The sequence below is a fragment of the Elephantulus edwardii genome, unplaced genomic scaffold (assembly GCF_000299155.1).
Source record: "Elephantulus edwardii isolate Elephantulus edwardi_28Jun2011 unplaced genomic scaffold, EleEdw1.0 scaffold00064, whole genome shotgun sequence".
Classification (NCBI taxonomy): domain Eukaryota; kingdom Metazoa; phylum Chordata; class Mammalia; order Macroscelidea; family Macroscelididae; genus Elephantulus; species Elephantulus edwardii.
Genome location: NW_006399814.1, coordinates 2805768 through 2826699, shown reverse-complemented (window position 1 = coordinate 2826699; position 20932 = coordinate 2805768). Strand labels below are relative to the sequence as shown.

At 46.0% G+C, this 20932-nt stretch overlaps 1 pseudogene; it reads right to left on the bottom strand.

Moving 5' to 3' along the window:
• The window catches only part of LOC102851956, a 120561-nt pseudogene extending 99948 nt beyond the window's left edge, over positions 1-20613 (bottom strand).
• Positions 20614-20932: the final 319 nt, after the last annotated feature.

Genomic DNA, 20932 nt, shown 5'->3' with positions numbered 1-20932 from the left:
TCATGGTGGCTGTAGCATTTTACACTCCTACTAGCAGTGAATGAGAGTTCCAATCTCTCCACCCCTTCCAGAATTTGGTGTTTGTTATTCTGTTGCACTTTGCTATTGTTGCTAGGGTAAGATGATATCTCATGTTTTTATTTGCATTTCTCTAATAGCTAGGGATTTTGAATTCTTCCTCCTGTGTTTGTTTGCCATTCAAATTTCTTCTTAACCTGTGCCCATTTTGTGATTGGGCTGTTCAACTTTTTCTAGTTGAGGTGACTGGAGTAATCTGTACATTTTCACCTTAAGTCCCCTATCAGATATATCATTGCTAAATATTTTTTCCCAGTCTGTGGGATTTCTTTTTACCCTGTTTAAGAAGCTTTTGATGCCCATAAGGATGTGATTCTTAGAAGGTCACATTCATCTATTTCATTCTCTCCTGGCTGTGGGTTTTTCACGGGGCTTGGAATACTGTTCATACTACGGAATAGGGCTTTGAGCATTCTTCCTAGCTTTTCTCTGATGAAGTTTATAGTAATTGGTTTTACTTTTAAGTCCCTGATGCACCTTAAGTTCAGTTTGTGTATGGTGCAAGGTGTGGGTCTTGCTTATGCGTTCTGCATAAGTTTTTCCAATTTTGCCAACACTATTTGTTAAAGTTGAGAGCTCACTTAGCCTAGTGAACAGAAAGTGATGCTACCAAGCCAAAGGTGGGTGATTTGAATCTGTAGCCTTCAGGCCTGGTTTTAATTGTTTTTGGTCATTCATCCAAGTGGTATAGGCCTGGTCTGCCCATTTGCTGTACAGAGGTAACTCATGGTTGCTGTGATGCTGAACACTGTGACACTGATGTGTCAAATGTGATAATGGTTACCCATGGTGGACAGTGTTTGGTGGAGCTCCCCGATTAAAACAAGCAGGAGTGGCATCCACTTCCTAAATAGCTTGCCTCCGGAAACCCTATGAACTTGGAGAAATGATGAAAGTTATACAAGTGTTCAGGTCTTTCCTTCATAGAGTCACTATGAGTCATCTACAACTCGATGGCACTTAACAACAACATTAACAACAACAACAACAACATAATTTGTTAAAGACATTGTCATTTCCCCACTTAAATGATTTCATCTCCTTGTCAAAGATCAGTTGACCATAGGTGGAGGCTGTTAGATGCCATTGAGTCGACTATGACTCATAGTGACCTTATGAACAAAAGATCTGAACCCTGTTCTGTCCTGAACCATCCTCAGACTTCCTGAGAGACAAGAGCCCGTGGCAGCAATCACAGTGTCAATCCACCTGGTTGAGAGTCTTCCTCTCCTTCGCTGACCCTCCACCCTTCCCAGCATCATGTCCCTCTCCAAGGAATAGCCCCTCCTAGCAACATGACCAAAGTATGTGAGGAGAAGGCTCATCATTCTTGCCTCCAAAGAACACTCTGGCTGCACACTTTCCAAAATATATCTGTTTGTTCTCTTAGCTGTCCGTGGGATGTTCAGTGCCCTTCTCTAATGCCACAGCTCAAAGGCAGCAGTTCTTTTCCTGTCATCCTTATTCATTGTCCAGCTTTCAGCTGTATAGCAAGTAATCAGTAAGATCATAGACCATAGACTGAATCAGATACCCTTTAGGCCCCAGACAGACATCATTACTTCTCAATAATTTGGAGAGGTCTCTAACTGCAAATTTCCCCAGTGCAATGTGGCTGGTACCCAGGGTGCTAATTGTGGATCCAAGCGAGATGAAGCTGTTGACAGTTTCAAGCTTCTCTCCATCCATCAGATGCTTTGTTTTCTTGGCACTGAGATGCAATCCTTATGGAGGGCTCATTCCTTGATCTTCTGCAACATGTACTTCAAGTCCTCCTCACTTTCAGCAAACAAGGTTGTGTCATCTGCATAATGCAGGTTACCGACAAATCTCCCTCAAATCCTGATGTCACACTTCTCCTCACAGAGTCCAGCTTCTTGAATAATTTGCTCAGCATATAGACTGGAAACTCTATGAACTTTGAGAAAATGATAGCTATAGAAATGCTTCAGGTCTTCTGTTCATAAGGTCATGATGAGTCATGCTTGACTCAATGGCCATCAACCACAACAACAGACTGAATAGGTATGGAGAGAGAACACAACCCTGACACACTCCCTTCCCACTTCCAAACCATGCAGTGCTCTCCTGCTCCATTCACACAACAGCCTCCTGGTGCAGGTATAGGTTCCTCATGAGCACAATCAAGTGTTCTGTGATTCCCATTCTTCCCAATGTCAGCCACAACTTGTCATGATCCACACAGTCAAATGTCTTTGCATAGTCAATAAAGCACAAATAGACATTCTTCTGGTATTCCTTACTTTCAGCCAGGATCAATCTAACATCAGCCATGATATCCCTGGTTCCACAGCCTCTTCTAAATCCTGCTTTAACTTCTGGTAGTTCCTTATCTATGTAGTATTCAAGCCCTTTTTGAGTGATCTTCAGCATGTCTTCCTTGTTTCTGATTTTGTTTACAATCAACTGTGCGTGGGAAGCCTCTTGGCTATGGGCACCCACCTTGATATAAGACCTGCCCTGTCACACACCGGAAAAGTGCGGAGGTAGGATGGAGTCCTCAGGCCAGACCCCAGGTCTCAGTGTAACGGGCAGTCCAGCCTTATGACAGTAAAATTGGGAGCAATAAAAGCAAATAAATGGTTGATGGAGTTTTATTGCTTTTAATTTTGTTGTGAAGGGCTTGAAGGCTTACAGTAGGTGAGACTCTACTGCCAACATCTGAGGTCCTGCCCAAGACTGTCTCTCCACCCACTCTGTTCACCCTTATCTTGAGATTGCAGACTGCCCAACCTAGACGCCGGGGGTGAGCTGCTCACAGACACCCTGACTTTGAATGAAACCACAGGACCTCTAAACGAGGGTGGCCCACAAAGCTTCCCTTCTCCTCCAGGACGTGGGTTAGCATCCTCTGATCCCAGATGAACCTTGCTCCTAGTAAGGAGAGCCAAACAGTGAACACAACTGCTAACTCAAACGGTAGCCGTTCCAGTCCACCAGGGACACCTCAAAGCAGAGGTGTGAGCACCTCCCTGCCACTGTTAGGAGCCTCTGCATGAGCTCAGGCTCCTAGTAAATCTGTGTACAGCAGACTTCACCAGCTCCGCAGGTCAGAGATGTGAGGTCTGCTTCTGTGACCGCCTGTGTGGCACTCCTGCTCCACCCTGCAGGGTAAGCGGGGATTGGTTGACACCAGTGGAATGGTTGGCTTGGCCGGGTTCCCCGCACTCCACAAGCTCCTCTGCTACCCGTTATGTCATCATCACTCACGGCTATGTTACCGTTTATGATACGTGCTGCCAGGTGACAAATTGATTCTGCTCATTGTTTAACTGTTTGATGGTTTTGCATTGTAATGAAGCTCCCGCCTGTGGCATTTGGGGGAGAGGATCCTCACTGTGGTGTGCCTGTTACCACATCAGTGTTCACTTCAGGTACCAAGGGCCCAGCACACCTGAGAGAAGGGCTTCACCTATATTGCTAGCGTGGTAATGGCCCAGGACTGATGCAGCCAGCCACCGAGAAGCTGTAAAAGACCAGCTTTTACTCTACTAAGGTGCACAGTGACTGCACCTGTGAGCTTGAATAAGGCCGGGATCATGATGACGGCACAAATAGGGCAAGGCCTCATCTGTGATCCATTGGGCTTCTACGTATCAGTTGACTCAGTGGCAGCTGACAGCAGCAACAAGGGGTTTAGAGGAGGCAGTGGTGGTGTTGTGGTGGGCTGATCACTGTCAAGGATTGATACATGCACTTAAGGAAGTGATGTGGAAATTATGATCCTCCACAATCTGCTAAAACAAACAGTGTAAGATCGTTACGATTAGTTCCATCACAGTCCTGACCCAGTGTGAGGGGGGGTTCCCTTGGGGTTGGACCTTTATCACCTTTTATCATACAAACGATAAATGCAGAGGAAAGAAAGTGGTGTCTCAGTTACACCAGAAAGAACACCCAAGAGCGAATCTGTCCTTTGGCTCTGGCATAAGCAAACACCTTCTAAGATTGGTCTTCTACGCTTATAATCTTGGGACCATACTGTCAAGGAAAATTTAGTCAAGTGGCGTAGCATAGTGCAAAAAAAGAATATATCATGATCTACATCCTAATGGTAGAATAGAGTCTGGAGTCTTCAATGTTTATGATTGGCCATTCAAGATACAAGTCCAGTTCTCTATTCAAAAGGAATAAAACAGAAGTTGTAACAATGCAGAGAAGAGGTGACTCTGTGTCAGCTACAAGCTCATCTCCCTGCAACATGAAGAAGTGAGTGGTGCCCACAGGTACCAACACTCACTGTTCTGTTCAGTCACAGTGCCCAGTCACATACGCTATTGTTGTTGTAGTGAGGTGCCAGCAAGTCAATCACGACTTAGGATGACACTTTTGAACCATGGGTCTGGACTTTACCCTAACCTACCCCATGAGGGACATCATGTTTGGCAGAGTGGAGGGGCGGTGAAGGAGAGGAAGACCTTCGATGAGATGGATCGATTCTGTGACTGGAGCGGCGGGAATAAGTGCGTTTGAGATGGCTAGGTTGGCACAGGATAGAACGGTGTTTAGAACTCTTGTACATAGGGTCGCTATGAGTCGCAAGCGACTCGATGGCACATAACACCACCACCACCACCACCACCATCTATGCAATACTCACCATGTGTAAGCCATTACTGAAGTCACTGTGTCAGTCCCTCTCATTCGGGGTCTTCCTCTCTATCATTGACTCTACTTTTCCCAGGATGATGTCTTTTCCTGAGGACTGGCCCCTTCTGATAATATGCCCTAAGAATGTGAGACAAATTTCCACCACCCTTGTCACTGCAGAGCACTTTTGGTTGCATTTTGTCCAAGACACACTTACTTGTTCGTTTGGCAGTCCATGGTATATGCAATACTCTTCTTCACTACATTTTAAAGGCATCGATTTTTCTTCAGTCTTCCTTATTCACTGTCCCACTTCAAGGCTGAAAATACCAGGGCGGTTGGAAACATTATGGCTTGGAACAGGCACGTCTTGGTCTTTGAACTGAGCTCCTTATTCTTTAGCACTTTAACGAGATCCTTGGCAGCAGATTTTCCCAGTGCAACTATCTTTTGATGTCTTGCCTGCTGCTGCCATAGGTGTGGATTGTGGATCCAAGGAAAATGAAATCTTTGATAAGTTGACAACTCTGTGAAGTTGTAAAGACCTCATTCAGAAGAGAAGAATAGAATGCAGACCTGGAATTTCTATTCTTTTGAAAAAGGGTCATAGAAATAGGAAGAGTAGAGAACAGAAGACTCCCTGAGGCTCCTGCCAGAGGCAGTGCAGACCAGAACCGAGCCTGTCCCCTGAGATCAACTTTTACTGAAGCAGAATTGCGTGCAGATAAACATGCTACCCACCAGATCGGTGCCCTAATTAAAAACCATTCCTATGAGACTGAAAGATCAACAATTACTCAAAAACAAAGGAGAGCAGGTAAGGGGATAAAGAAGCCAGACTTCTCGAAAATGAATGGATTGAACACAATGAAAGAGAAAGTGGAAACATTGTGATAAAAAAATGTAACCAAAGACAAGGAACAAGTTGTGTCAAGAGTGTCAAAAGGAAAACTAACCTGCTGTGTAAACTTTCAGCAAAAACTCAAGGAAACATTATTAAATAAACAAAGATTGAGTCTCTTCACTGGCTTCTTATCTTTAGGCGGGCTCCTCACTAAACATGTGCAAGCTCTCCCAGGGAGAAGGGAGTGGTGAAGGAATCGTCTCAATAGAATCATCTTAAGAGAAAGTCCTCTGCACAGCTGCTCTTAGCTGTCACCTGGTAAAGACAGCTCTCAGACAAAGAATGTATGTTTTCCTGGGAATTATAAGAAAGCAGTCAAGGCAATAGATTAATTTAAAACATAGAAGCATAGAAAAGGCATCAAAATCCATGGGTATAAACCCAGGAAATATAGAAGAAACTAAACCAAATGAACTGAAATCATACACTAACTGAAGAAGAAGAAGAAAAGCAAACATAGCCACCTATCAGCACCAATATCCCTACTTTACACAAGAGAGAAATGCTTTCTTCACGGGATATTGTGTTTTCAGTGAGTCTAGTAATGAAATTTTGAAAAACCCAGTGACAATCCAAATTTTATCTAGAAAACCTGTTATTAGAGTTGATAATGCCAGAATAATGCATCCTAAGTTATAGGTACAGGGGACAATAAATCTTGAACATTTGCACTGTATGACAAGGTTTTAGTAGATGGTTTTGTAGGTGAGAGGATGAGGCTTCTCTGATTGGCTGCTACAGTGCCGAAGAATCACGATGACTGCCAAGGATGCACAGACGAGCCTCAGGGGGGGTGTTTGAGATGATGAACAGCTTTCTTGTTCTGTTCACAAGCCTTTACTTCTAATCGTTCAATGCCCTTTACTACCTGAAGGCAGGACTATCTGCAGCCAAGCAGAGGCATCCTCTTATCCATCTTCCCAGCCACTGGAGACAAGATAAGGACAGTGGAGGGGTTAAGGGTAGGTTTCCACCAGGGTGATTCTTTATTGCCCATACCTGGGGAGTTTGCACCCCTGGGGCACCTGCTGCTGGTGTGGATCATTCTGGGACCCTGGACTCCATGGTCCCCTTTGCACAGATGTCCTCCAGTGCGTATCAGTTCTCTTGTGGAAGAGCATTTCCATCTCCTCGTCCAATGAGATGTCCTGAGCTCCGATCTCCGATGCCCTTACAAGTTTACACCGATTTTTGTGTGATTGTTTTGTGCCATACTCTCTCTCTCTCTCTATGTCTATATCTATCTATCTCTATCTCTATCTCTATCTCTATCATCTATATCTATATATCTGTCTCTATCTCTATAATTTACCTCTATCTCTATTATCTATCTATCTATCTATCTATCTATCTATCTATCTATCTATCATCTCTGTCTCTATCTCTATATATGTATCTATCTCTGTATCTATCTCTGTATCTATCTATCTATCTATATATATGTATCTATCTCTGTCTCTATCTATCTAATCTATCTATCAATCTATCAATCTATCTATCTATCTATCTATCTATCTATCTATCTATCTATCTATCTATCTCTGTTTACTTATGTCTATACATTGACCTATCTCTTCTGTCTACATCTATGTGTATATATAGGTAAGGAGGCACCTGGGATATACCACTGAAGAGAAGAGTCACTCACTTTCACCTGTGTCACCTGAGGGCTTGCTTTCTTTTTTAAAAAATCTTTTTAATTATTAATTTTCATGAAAGTTTACAGAGACTAAAGATTTCCATTCATTCGTTGTTGCCCTCTTCTCCCTGCCTACCCCTCCCTCCCCCCAATTCGCTCCTCTCTTTGAAAAGTAAAAGAAAAATTCTTTCGTTGTTATATAATCCCTCCCCCTAAGTCCACTCCACTGTGCATAAGGGGCTTGCTTTCTTGGGTGCCCACTGCTGACTCAAGTCCATAATTGCCAGCGGACCCTCAGTTGTGGACTCTGCCAAGCTGTGCACTTCCTCGTTCATAGCAACCACTGTGGACACTCCGTAACAACTGAGGAAATGGCCTTCGGGCTCTGTGCATCATTTGTTCCAGCACCCAAGAGTGCCCCTTCTTCAGAGCTAGACCCAATTCTGGGGAGTAGCCTAGTTCCCTGCATGGTCCAATCTGGAGTGAGAGAGGTGATCCCATCAGATGTGTCTGTGGTCAGGAGCACCAGGACTCATCCCTGTCCTTCACTCCCTGAAAGATCGGTTATGCCCCTAACGCTTTGCATACGTGGTGGTTGCTGGGACGCTAAGATTTTGAAGCTCCATCTCACATACTTTGGGCTCTTGGTCAGGAGGGACCAGTCCTTGGAGGAGGACACCATGCTTGGAAGAGTGAAGGGACAGCTCAGGAGAGGAAGATACCAGATGAGATGGATTGATACAGTAACTGGGGCAATGGAGCTTTGTGTGTCAGACTCAATGAGACTGGCTCAGGACAGGGCAGAGTTCAGAGCTGCTGTACATAGAGCTGCTATGGGTCGCAGACAACTCGATAGTACATAACAACAAACAATGCAACAATATTCTGCTTGATTTCATGATTGCTGCTTCCTTAGGAATTACTTGTCCTCCTCAGCTTATTATCTGAATCCAAACCTAATTGAGTGCTCCTGGGATGACGATGAGAGGCAAGAACTTGGCAGCAGCAGTTACTCTCCCACTTCCCAGCCTGAGACCACTCTTTAGAGATCTGTTCTCTCCACAGCTAGTCTTCTGTCCCACCACTCCCAGCCTCTCTGGTTGCCTTCCTTCTTTCATTGAATTGATCAGCCCTCGGGTGATGCAGTGATTTAGAAGGACCAGGTTCATCTCTCTCCTTCTCCACCAGGCGGTGAGCTCTTGTGCACTAAGACCCCATTTCTTTCTTTGCTGTGACCCCAGGACCAGCTCAGTCCCTGAGCATGAAGTAAAAACTTCATTGCTATCTTCAAGGATATGAACATGGACGGCTAAGCACAACTGATAACAGTGAATCTAAATTCCAAAATCAATCTCCATAATAGTCTATGTGTTTCCTACTGCCAAAGGGGCCCTTTAGAGTGGGGAGAAGATCTTCACCCTGAAACCTACAGCATCCCTTTTCAGCAGGAAGTAGCTAAGAGAATACACCATCCCCTTTTCCTTATGAATCAGGGTGAAGTCTCTCTCAGGGAGGAGTGATAGGGAATGGCAAAGGACACACTGACAAAGGAGATTAATCAGAACTGACTTTGACAAGCACTGTGGCAACTGGACAATTAAAGCAGACATTTGGGGGTGGGGGGGAGAAGAACGAACTGGGGAGGAGGGTAGAGAAAACAGTGCAACAATGAATGAATGAAAACCCAAAATCTCTGTAAATGTTCACTAAAACGAATAAAATTTAATAATAATTTAAAAAAAACTTCATTGCTATCACAATCTTATGGTAAGTCTTGCAAATTGTAAAATTTGCATTGCAACCACAACAATCATGATCATTGACTTAGGCTGGGTTCTGTGGAGAAGCAAAGCAATTCACACACACACACACACACACACACACACAAATATGCACTTGCTGTCAGGAGGGATCAGTCCTTTGAAAATGGAACCATGGTGGGGGGGTCAGCAGAAAAGGGAAGATCCTCAAGCTGGATGCACACAGTGACTATAACAACAGTCAGACTGTAGGACATTAGGCCAAGGTTCTCATTGGTTGTTCATCAGATCTCTGAGTCACTCACAATGGGGATGGGTGTGTCGGAGACAGTAAGATTGGCACAGGAGGCACAGGCTAGAGCAGGGTTTAGGGCTGTTGTACATGGGGTAGCTAGGAGTCACAGGCAGCTCAGCAGCACTTAACAACAAAAACACCAAAACAATCACACACAGTGACAGGCATAAAATCAAGATCACTGTCTTGGAGTGAGAGCCAACTCCACTGGATTTTTGGAAGCTGTAAATCACACCAGAGGGGATAGGCCATCTTCTCTCAATGGTCATCTGGTGGATTGGGCAAGCCAGTGCCTCCAGGCTTCCTTATAAACTGGTCACACCCTTTCTTGTATGCAGGTCACGCCCCTGACCAAATACCCACCCAGCTGACTGCCCAATTGTTGACTCCAGTTGACTCCCAAATTCCATCAATGAAATAATTCTTTTCCATCAAACCTCATCAAAGGAATGACCCTATCACAACTCCAAACTAGAGAAGGCTGGAACAGCCAAGTTTACACACGACCGTAAGCATGACATGCATAAGGAACACAGATGGAAAGCGCAAGGGTAACAATTTCAGAATTTGCTAACAGCTATAGTCATCAAGACAATGTGGAGGTGATACCTAGTATTAGCCACTGTAGATTCTTGTAGGACTCACAGTGACCCCACAGGACAGAGCAGAAGTGTCCATAAGAAGTACAAAGATGTGATCTTCGTGAAAACCTCACTTTCTTTCAGCTGAGCAGGTAGCTGGAAGGTTCAGGCCACTAAACCTTGATCAGCAGGCAAGTTCTTCAAGCCCACAGCCATCAGGGCTCATGGTCTGACATAAATAAACCTTCACATTTATCATCAACAACTTTCTTTTAGTCTTTACTTTCGAGTGCAGGTTGGGTGAAAGTTTACGGACCTAAAGCCAGTCAACAATTCATACACACTTTGCTTCAAGGCATTGATTGCAGTCTTCTCAATGTGAGAGCACTTCTCCTACCTCCTCTCTGGAGACCCATCTCCATTCCTTCTTCATTCCTCCCCAGGTCTGCTGTCTGCACTGGCTTATGGAGCAGAGACTGCCCTTTGGGCCTCCTCTGGTTGATTGCACCAAGGAGTGTATTTCTCCCTGTGTTATTATTTAGTTTACAGGCCTATTTACTGTTGGACTGAAAGCTGGTCCCTGGGGGTGTGTCAATTCCAGCTTCGAGGGTGTCAGTGGTCAATTGATTTTTGACAAGGGAACCAAGTCAACTCGATGAAGAGAAAATAGCCTCCTCCATGACTGGTGCAGAGTCAACTGCATGTCTGTCTAGAAAAGATAGAACTACAATTTCCACTTCACATCCTCTGAAAACGAGCTCAAAAGGAACCAAACAGCCTGCATGTAACAGCGAGAACCCTGAGATACAGGATGGTAATAAATGGTGTAGGTCTTTGTGGTCTGTGCTAACTATGATACAATCAAGAGAGCAAAGGACATCCTACAGAGGAAGAAGAGACACTTCTAATCCTGCATTTGATGCAAAACAAAACAAATAAAATCTTGTTGCTGTTAGGTTCTCTGAGGTGGTTCAGACTCACAGGCACCCTACACACAGCGCTTCTTAGTTCTGAACCAGTTTCAAAGTCATTGCTGTGTTTGAGGCTGTTTAAAAATCAGTACAAAACAAGGGCCACCTACAAGTCTATAGTTAAAGACAAACAGCTGAATTAGAATATAGACAAAGCACCTGAATAGGCATCTCCCCAAAGAGATATAAATGATCATTAAGCACACAATGTTGTTAGCACATCAAAACCACAAGGAGACACCACTAAGAGAGAAAACGAGACTTAAAGAGACAATGACGAGTGTTAGTTAAACTATGGAAAAATGGAAATCTCTATATACAATGAGAAAAATTTATTGATTCCTTTCCAAGCAAGCATAGCCTTATCCTGTGACCCAGGACTCCAATCTTAGATATATCACTGAAGTAATGTGAAAATGTATGCTTACACAAACACTTACACACCTATGCTCATTGTGGCATCACTCATAACAGGCAAAAATGAGAGGTATCCAGGTGCCTGGAAAGAGGTAATAGATAAAGACAATATGATCAATCAAATAAATGCCATCAGCCATAAGAAGGGATGAACTGATGTAGGCTACAGCCCAGAAGAATCCAGGAAACACTCTGCAAAATGAAATAAGTCAGACACAAAAGACCACCTACGGCATGGATCCATCTATAGGAAATGCTCACCACAGGTAAATCCGAGAGATCAAAAGTAGACTAGTTACTGCCAAGGTCTAGTCAAGACACCATGTGACAATTTGCATCAGCGAGTCTTCTGCCAAGTACCTCTTTGAAGTGCCAAAGAGTAAGGTGGTCATTATGATGACTAAGGTGTGCCTGGCCCAATTTTCATGTGAAAATCAAAGTTGGATAATGAATAAAGAAGACCAATAAATAAAGAAGATAAAAGGATAATCAATCCACAAAATGCCAGAACAAACAAATTCTTGTAAGAAGGGCTCCTTACCACTACGGCAGTGTGGTCAACTGATTTTTGACAAGGAGATGAAATCAGTGAAGTGGGGAAACAACAGCCTTTTTAACAAATGGTGTTGGCAAAATTGGAAAAATATCTGCAAAAGACTCAAGCAAGACCCACACCTCACTCCATACACAAAAACCAACTCAAGGTGGATCATGGACCTAGGACTAAAACCAAGGACTATAAACTTCATTACAGAAAAGCTAGGAACAACACTAGAAGTCCTAATCCACAACATAAACAGTCTTCCCAGTATCCTGGAAAACCTACAACCAGGAGAAGATAACGTAGATGAATGGGATCTTCTAAGACTCAAATCCCTATGCACATCCAAAAACTTCTCCAATAGGGTAAAAAGGGAAGCCACTGACTGGGAAAAAGTATTCGGTAATAACATATCAGATAAGGGACTTATATCCAGAATTTATGAAATACTTGAGCACCACAACAAGATAAAGGTAAATAATCCAATAGAAAAATGGGCACAGGATATGAACAGGCACTTCACCGAAGACGACATTCAGATAGACAACAAGCACATGAAGAAATGCTCAAAATCCCTAGCCCTAAGAGAGATGCAAATTAAAACAACTATGAGATAGCATCTCACCCCAGTCAAAATAGCAAAATTTAACAGAACAGCAAGCAACAGATGCTGGCGAGGTTGTGAAGAAACTGGAACCCTGATTCACTGTTGGTGGGAGTGTAAAATGGTGCAACCCCTGTGGAAAGCAGTATGGCGCTTTCTCAAAAAGTTGCAAATAGAGATACCATTTGACCCAGCAATTCCACTACTGGGAATATACCCTGAAGAGACCATAGCTGACATCCAAGCAGATATATGCACACCCATGTTTATCGCAGCTTTGTTCACAATAGCAAGGAGTTGGAAACAACCTAAGTGCCCATCAACAAACAAATGGCTAGAGAAGTTGTGGTATATTCGCACAATGGAATACTATGCTGCATTGAAAAACAAGGAACTCATGCAATATTATTCAAAATGGTTGACTCTGGAGAACATTATGCTGAGTGAAATATCCCAGTCACAAAAGGACAAATATTACATGATGCCACTGTTGTAGAATGGGACTAACCTGGGGGTTGGGGAGAGACTGAGTAAGATGGGTTCAATAATGTATACTGCACTGAAACAGAGGAGGGAGAAAACTGTTTAAAAGAGATATGTGACTAGGTATTTCTGTCATGACAGGAGTCTAGAGCGATGGCTACGTGGTGGAGGGGACCTGGGGGAGGGTTTGCAAAACAATGAAAGAATCTTTTCTTTTACTTTTCCATAATTTTTGACTCATGTACTTATAACTTGTTAGTTAAATTTGTGTCTTCTAGGTTGCAACACCCCCATGATACATCTTCAAGGATATGAACATGTACGGCCAAGCACAATTAATAACAGTGCATCTAAATTCCAAAATCAATCTCCATAATAGTCTATGTGTTTCCTACTGCCAAAGGGGCCCTTTAGAGTAGTGAGAGAAGATCTTCACCCTGAAACCCACAGCGTCCCTTTTCAGCAGGAAGTAGCTAAGAGAATACGCCATCCCCTTTTCCTTATGACTCAGGGTGAAGTCTCTCTCAGGGAGGAGTGATAGGGAATGGCAAAGGACACACTGACAAAGGAGATTAATCAGAACTGACTTTGACAAGCACTGTGGCAATTGGACAATTAAAACAGACATTCTGATGGTGGGGGAAGAAGAACAAACTGGGGAGGAGGGTAGAGAGAATGGTGCAGCAATGAAGGAACGAAAACCCAAAATCCCTGTAAATGTTCATTAAAACTAATAAAATTTAATAATAAAAAAAAGAAGTGCTCCTTAGAAGAATGGATGGTGAGGCTTCATCTTATTTTTTTAGTTTACTGTCAAAAAGGTCTAGTCCTTGGGGGACAAAACACTTGAAAAAATAGAGGGTGAGCAAGAAAGGAAGACTCTCAAGTCTTGACGCAGTGGCTGCAGCGAGGGGCACAAGCGCAATGAAAATGCAAGGACAACGCAGCTGCATCCTGTACACGAAGCAGCTAGGAGAGGGTGCAGGGGGAGGGCACCCAGCAACGACAAGAACAGAGACCAGTGTCTCCAGGAGACAGAAGCAACTCGGTGGCAGGATGAGAGTGCTGGTGGGTGCTGACCGTGGCCAATGGGGATTGGCTGCCAAAATGTATATGAGTTTATACCAGAATAAGGAAAATGTTGAGAATTAGAACATCATAATGTCTTCACAAATTGTGCAAGTATGCTAAAAACCACTGACAGTGCACTATATATTCCTAAACATTCACTGAGCAAATAGTTTTCAATTCAATAATTTATACATTTTTCCCCCTGAGGAGATTAATTGAACAGCCCACACTGGCAGCACTCTCCCACATTCATCCTGTGATGCTGGCTTCCATTCACCCTCCTACCCCACCCTTTCCTGATTCCTAACATTTGTCCCTGGGAAAATGCCACCCTTTGGACCCATTTGCCCTTTGTGTGAGTGGAGTATTGGTTGCACGAATGACGGTATACTTGCCTGATATCGGTCACCTTACAGGCCTGTCTATTGTCAACTAAAGATTTCAGCCTTCAATATTAGTTCCATTTTGGCATCATGAAAACAAAAATTCTCACCACTGGGTCAATAGACAACATCATGATAGATGGAGAATATATATCAAAATTATCAACGATTTCATTTTACTTGCATCCACAATCAATACTCACGGTAGCCGCAGTCAAGAAATCAAAAGATGTATTGCATTGGGAAAATCTGCTGTCAAAGACCTCTCTCTAAAGTGCTAAGGAATAACAATACAGTTTAAAGATGAAAGTGCACCTTTCCCAAACCATGCTCTTTTAAATTATTTCTTATGCATCTGAAAGTTGGACAATCAATAAGGACAATAGAAGAACTAATGCCTTTGAGTTGCAGTGTTGAAGAAAAGACTGAATGTTCCAAGAACTTCCGAAAGAACAGACAAATATGTCTTGGAGAAAGCATGAACCGTGCTCTGTAGAGGCAAGGATGATGAAATTTGGCTCATACACTTTGTGTGCTGTTAGGAGAGACTGGTGTTTGGAAAAGGTCATGCCTAGAAAGTTGGAGGGTCTATGTGCAGAAGAGGAAACTTTCAACAAGTTGGATTGACAGGATGGTTGTAAGAACAGGCTTAAGTATAACAGAGATGATGAAGACAGAGAGGATAGGGCAAAGTTTAGATCCACTGTCCATAGGGTCACTAAGTTGAAGTTGACTTGCAACAACAGCATTGTTGGCTGAAATTGGAGCCATGAGAATGAGTTCAATGTGTGTCTAAGGCCATAACCTCAGGGGTCCATCAGACTATGGCTCCAACAAGCCTAGCCTTCTTTGTTTGCTTGTTTATTTGTTCTACATTTTCTGCTCACTCTATTGATGACCCCCTCCTGTGACATCTTTTAGAGTGGCCACCAGTGGTAGCTGGCACAGTTAGTTCTTCTGCCTTGTAAGTCCTAGACATTGAGGTTCGTGCAATCCATTCATTCTTTGGCCCATTTTTTTCTATTTGTCTTCAATTTTCTCTCCTCTTCTTTGTGTCATACAAGGAGAGACTAGTATTTGCATCTTAGATGGCCACTTACAATCTTTTAGAATGTGTGCTCTGAAATGATGAATTTTATAGCATACAATTTTTGTCCAGTTACAAAAAGAAAAATAAAATATGTAGACTTCTCAAGCAGACACAGTGATGTGGTTTCTCAGTCTCTCCCTTCTGTATTCATCCAAATGCCTGGGAATGGTACCACAAGGAACAACTAGAGAGAAACTCTCCCTTTTGGAAAGAAAATGAGCCACTATAGGACCCCAAAAAGGAACAGAGCCCCCTGTACAGTTCCCTCTACCAGGAGAAGACTGCTTATATACAACATCCTATATCAGACTTAGAGCAGAAGGCTGTTTAGAGGACCCCTTCCCAGTATCAACGGGCAGTTCTCTGACAACCTCAGGTGAACCTGGAAATTCATCAGAAGCTCCATCATGTTCCCACCAGAATCAGGCACACCAACTCCCTGCCAAACTGAGCCTCACGTCCTCTACCAAGAGACAAGGTCAGCTCGAGAGACACAAAAGCACAGATCACCCAGCCTGCAATGTTGTCGGGTCCCTGTGGCCAGAGACATCATGCACTAGTTCCCTACCCCAAGACCTCCCCGAGGCTCCCTAAGAGAATCTATGAGAATCTTCCAACACTCCTTCACCTAAGAGGACTCAGCCGCTCTCCCACCCGTGAGGCCTCCTTTCACCGTCCAATCAGGACACGTTCCCTACATGCTGCTCCCGTATGGAGGACAGCTTCCACACCCTCACCGCTGAGACACCTCCCACCACAGCCTCTACGACCCTCTCTCGGCCATAACCTCCTCTGTGAGACCTCCACCACATGGTCCCCTGAGACCTCCTCATCCCGCTCCTCTCTGAGAAGACCCCTCCAATTATGCTCTTCTCCATGAAATCTCCCTGCAACATCATCTCCTCTACATGTTGCTGTTTTAGGCGCCATCAAGTCGAGTATGACTCATAGCGACCCTGTGAACAAAAGATTTGAACCCTGTTCTATCCTGTGCCATCCTGACACAAGGCCATTGTGGTAGCCATGCTGTAAGCCTTAGTAACAATGCTCTGGAAATAAATGGAGGGACAGAAATAATGTTTTTCAAAGAACGAGTTATCACACTGGCCACCCAGTTGACCATGGCCTGTGGGACCTCTGGACTGGGAGCACAAGGTTTCCAGAGGCTATTTTTTCAGAAGCAGGTCACCAGGCCTTTCTACTGAGGTGTTTCTGGTGGACTCAAACCGGCCACCTTTTGGTTTACAGGTGAGTGCTTAGTGTGTTTCACCACCCAGTGGCTATCACAGAACTGAAAAGTGCAATATCAGAAGAGGGAATGCTGCTTGAACATGTTCAAGAGCAGAGCGGGCACCCCAGAAAGCTGCTGCCCAGGACACCGGCCGCACCCATGTCCTCCTGTAGATTATAGGGCTACTTTCCCTGCCTCACTTGGTGTTGTCCCTTTAAGTCAACCCAGAGACAATGAGACCGGCTGCTTTCAACAGTACTCAGAGCCACTGGATTGAGTTTGGGGTGCTGGAGGTGTCCCTCTGTGTCCAGAGTTGTTGAAGACCCTAGCCTCCAAAGGGGCTCTTCACTGCCTGACAGGACAGAGCAATGTGCAGACCCAGTGCTGGTGAACCTCCACGAAGCTTGGGGGACCCCATCAGCGATCTTGCCCAGAGGAGTGCAAGCACCATGTCAGTCTCTGAACAAAGGTCTCTGAGGAGCTAGTCTCCGGGTCTCAGTCCCCAGAGTTGCTAAAAACGTAAATCCACAGCAGGAGACTTGAGGACAGAGTGCACTGCCTCACAGGTCTGGGGGCTGAGTCTCCTTGATGAGGGTCTCAGCCACCTTGATGCCTTCCTCCACAGCGGTCCTGGGCATTCTCCAGGGACTTTGTTCCTCGACTCGTGCACAATCCTCGTGGTGTCTCTCTCCATGTGTCTATGTATGAACATGCGTGTGAATGTGTGTGTGTGTGTGTGTGTGTGTGTGAGTGTGTGTGAAAGAAAATGTGTGCATGAGTGTGTGTGTGTGAAAGAGAGAGTGTATGAGTGTGTGTGTGAAAGAAAATGTGTGAGTGTGTGTGTGTGAATGTGTGAGTGTGTGTGAGAGTGTGTGAGTGTGTGTGAGAGAGTGTGTGAGTGTGTGTGTGAGTGTGTGTGAAAGAAAATGTGTGCATGAGTGTGTGTGTGTGAAAGAGAGAGTGTATGAGTGTGTGTGTGAAAGAAAATGTGTGAGTGTGTGTGTGTGTGTGTGTGTGTGTGTGTGTGAAAGAGTGTATGTGGGGGAGTGGGGGGTGAAAGAGAGAGTGTGTGTGTGAGTGTGTGTGTGTCTGTGTGTGAGAGAGAGAGAGAGAGAATGTGTGTGTGTGACTATGACATTTTCATGAACTCCAACAGATCCATTTAGAACCTATCCAGTGGTAATATACACTAGGTCACAAATCCAAAGCTCAGTAGTTCAAATCCACCAGACAGCCACTCTTTGGGGAAAATGTGAAGCGGTCTGTTTCTGGAAACTTCACAGCCTCAGGAACAGAGCAGTTGCACTCTGTCTTACAGGGTGACTGCGAATGGTGGCAGCCTTGATGGCAGTGGGTTTCTGCTCTGGCTTGACTTTGTTAACATGACTGAATGCTGTTGTTTGTTGTTTACCTTCGAACAGACCCAGAGCTGACCCTCCTGTGGTTTTCAGAGGCAGTGACACGCAGGAGGAGATTGCCCATCCTTCTCCCACGAAGCAGCTGGTGGATTCAAACCTTGTGCCTTCAGGATGGCTCCCATTTCTAAGCAGCCCCGCCCAGATGCAGGAATGGGGATTCCAGAACATATTTGGGGCACACACCACTCCACACCTTTTGTTTCTCCCACCCCCTGATCCTTACTCTCTACTCCTGAGCACACAAGACGCCAGTGCACCAAACCCCCAGTGCTGGGCCCCTATGCCCTGCGCCCTGGGCCTCCCTGTGGACAACCTCTGTCTGGGTCCTCACAACAGGACATGTCATTCCTCCCTCGTGGCTGCTGCTTCTCCTTTCTAAGCTTCAGGATCTGCCTCCTCACCTCTGCGGCTCTACTCCTGCTCACCACGCCCATTTGGTGGAAAACAATGAGAAGATTTCTGCAAGTGTGCAGCCTGAACGTAAGTCCTCTGGATGGAATAATCAGAACTCCTGAGAAAAAGGAAATGAGAAGCTGACAGTCAAAGCCTCCTCACTGAAGGAGAATCCACCACACCCCTGTGCTCTGATGCCACCTGCAGATCAAGGTGCCTCTGTACACAGGTGTGTCCACCCTGACCCTGATCCAGGGCCTTCTGGTGAGCTGCCCTGTACATAAGTATACCCAACCTAACCTGCCCTGTGCAGGTTCTTGTGAGGTCCCTCTACACAGGCCACCCATCCTGACCTGGCCCACTGGGTTCTGGTGAGCTCCCATATATACAGGTGCACCACCCTGACCTGGCCTGTGGGATTCAAAAGAGCTCCCATAAACATAGGCGCACCACCTTGACCTGGCCAGTGAGGTCCTGGTGAGCTCCCCTATACACAGGTGTGCCCACCTTGACCTGACCTGTGGGGTTCTAGTGAGCTCCCCTAATCACAGGTGCATCACCCTGACCTAGCCTGTGGGGTTCAAAAGAGCTCCCGTATACACAGGTGTCCCCACCCTGACCTGGCCTGTGGGGTTCTAGTGAACTCCCATATATACAGGTGTACCCACCCTGACCTGGCCCACTGGGTTCTAGTGAGCTCCCCTAATCACAGGTGCACCACCCTGACCTGGCCCCAGAGGGTTATGGTGATCTCCACTACACACAGGTGTGCTCACCTCGATCTGGCCCGTCGGGTTCTGGTGGCTTCCAGGCTGTGGTTTGGCTCTGCACGCCCCAGGGCTTTGAGCATCTGGGGGACACAGACTTTTCACATTTTCACTGTGTCCCGTACCGACGTGGCAGCTGCGATGCTGAGCAGGTTTGAGCTCACCTTCTAGACTAACATAGAGCAGGTAGGCAGACTTGTTTGTGCATTTGTGAAAGCCCCAGCAGGCCACAGCTGTGAGTGTGCAATCGATCACACTTGTGTGCAGGACCAGCAGCGTCTTGTTCCGTTCTGTATGGCGTGGCATTGAATCTGGGCTGTCGGCAGCAGCTCACACCTATGTCCAGTGTCTGACTTCCTGCAATAAAAAATGACCAATGGCTCTTGTCCCACATTGGGGGGAGGGGCTCCGGGAAGAAGGTGCCTGGGCTGTAAGGGCTCAGAGGAGAGCCGACATCTGGACCTGCACAGCTTGGCCACCACTCCAGTGGATGTGGGCGCTGACCATGGTGCTGGTCAGGTGGTCTGAGGGAGCAACCACCCCCCGCCACAGCCACTGGACTGCTGGCAGAGACTTCTGCGGCTCCTATGCCCTCTTCCTTTCAGGGATGCAGCTGGGTGACATGGGCAGCCTGGCCCACAGATGGGAGGCTGTGAGCTGGATTCTGCCCAGGACAAAGCAGGCTCACAATTGAGCCGCCTCCAGCCTGCTCCTCTCAGGTCTGGTTTCTAGCAGTTTGCACACAGTCATAGGGTCGACAGGAGCCTGCCGTGTCAACGTGCTGGGCAATATCACTGAGCCCTCGAGCCCCTCCACAGCATCAGGACCGGGAGACTGGGCGCTGGAGCAACAGACGCTGAATGCGCAGCCAGGCAGGGGCCAGGGACTGCCCAGGAGGCTCCGGCACACGCGGCCGTGATCATGAGGGACTAGATAATGAGGCGCCCTCCCGCTGGGGAGAGACCGGGGAGCCCAGTGTGTTCCTTGGTGTGGTCGTTACTGCCCGCACAGCCCTGTAATTCACGAAGAAACATCATGGGCAGGGGATGCCCATATGTTGTGTTGTTAGTGGCTCCAGGGATCAGGGCACCCACTCTGGATGAAGACATCTCCAGCCGGATTGCGGTGGATGTGGGCATCCTTGGGTTCTGAGCTCCATGTGCCTGCCTTGGTCATCCTTGCTATTGGAGGTCCCCAAAGCGCAGTTCCGAGGCTGGAGCTGGCCCCAGGCTAGTGCTGTCCTCATCCTGGAATGTACTTCTTCAATCCTCAACACCCTCCTCTCTTCCCACGAGTCGGCTCCGATCATCTGTACCTTCTTCTGTGACGATGTCGCACCTCATCTGCAGCGGTAACTCCAACTTCTTTGTGTTCATGCTGGCCTCTGTGTGCGTTTCCCCGGGCCAGGCAGGAGGTCACCTGGGCACTGAACCCCCTGTGTATCCAGCCACGTGCTGCTGCAGGTGTGGGCCCTGCGTGTGATGCACACGCGAGACCTTGCACACTGTTGGGCCTCTGGCTGGGAGGGCACTTCCCTTCCTGTTGCTCGGAAAATTGCGCTTCGTGTCACTCATGCCTAATCCCCTGAGAGCTGAATCTCATTATTGTCTTTACAAGGGCCAGCATGTAACTTGGAGATAGCCGCACCTATTACATCAAAGCGTTCGCACGAAGTATCGGAAATATTTTTTTGAG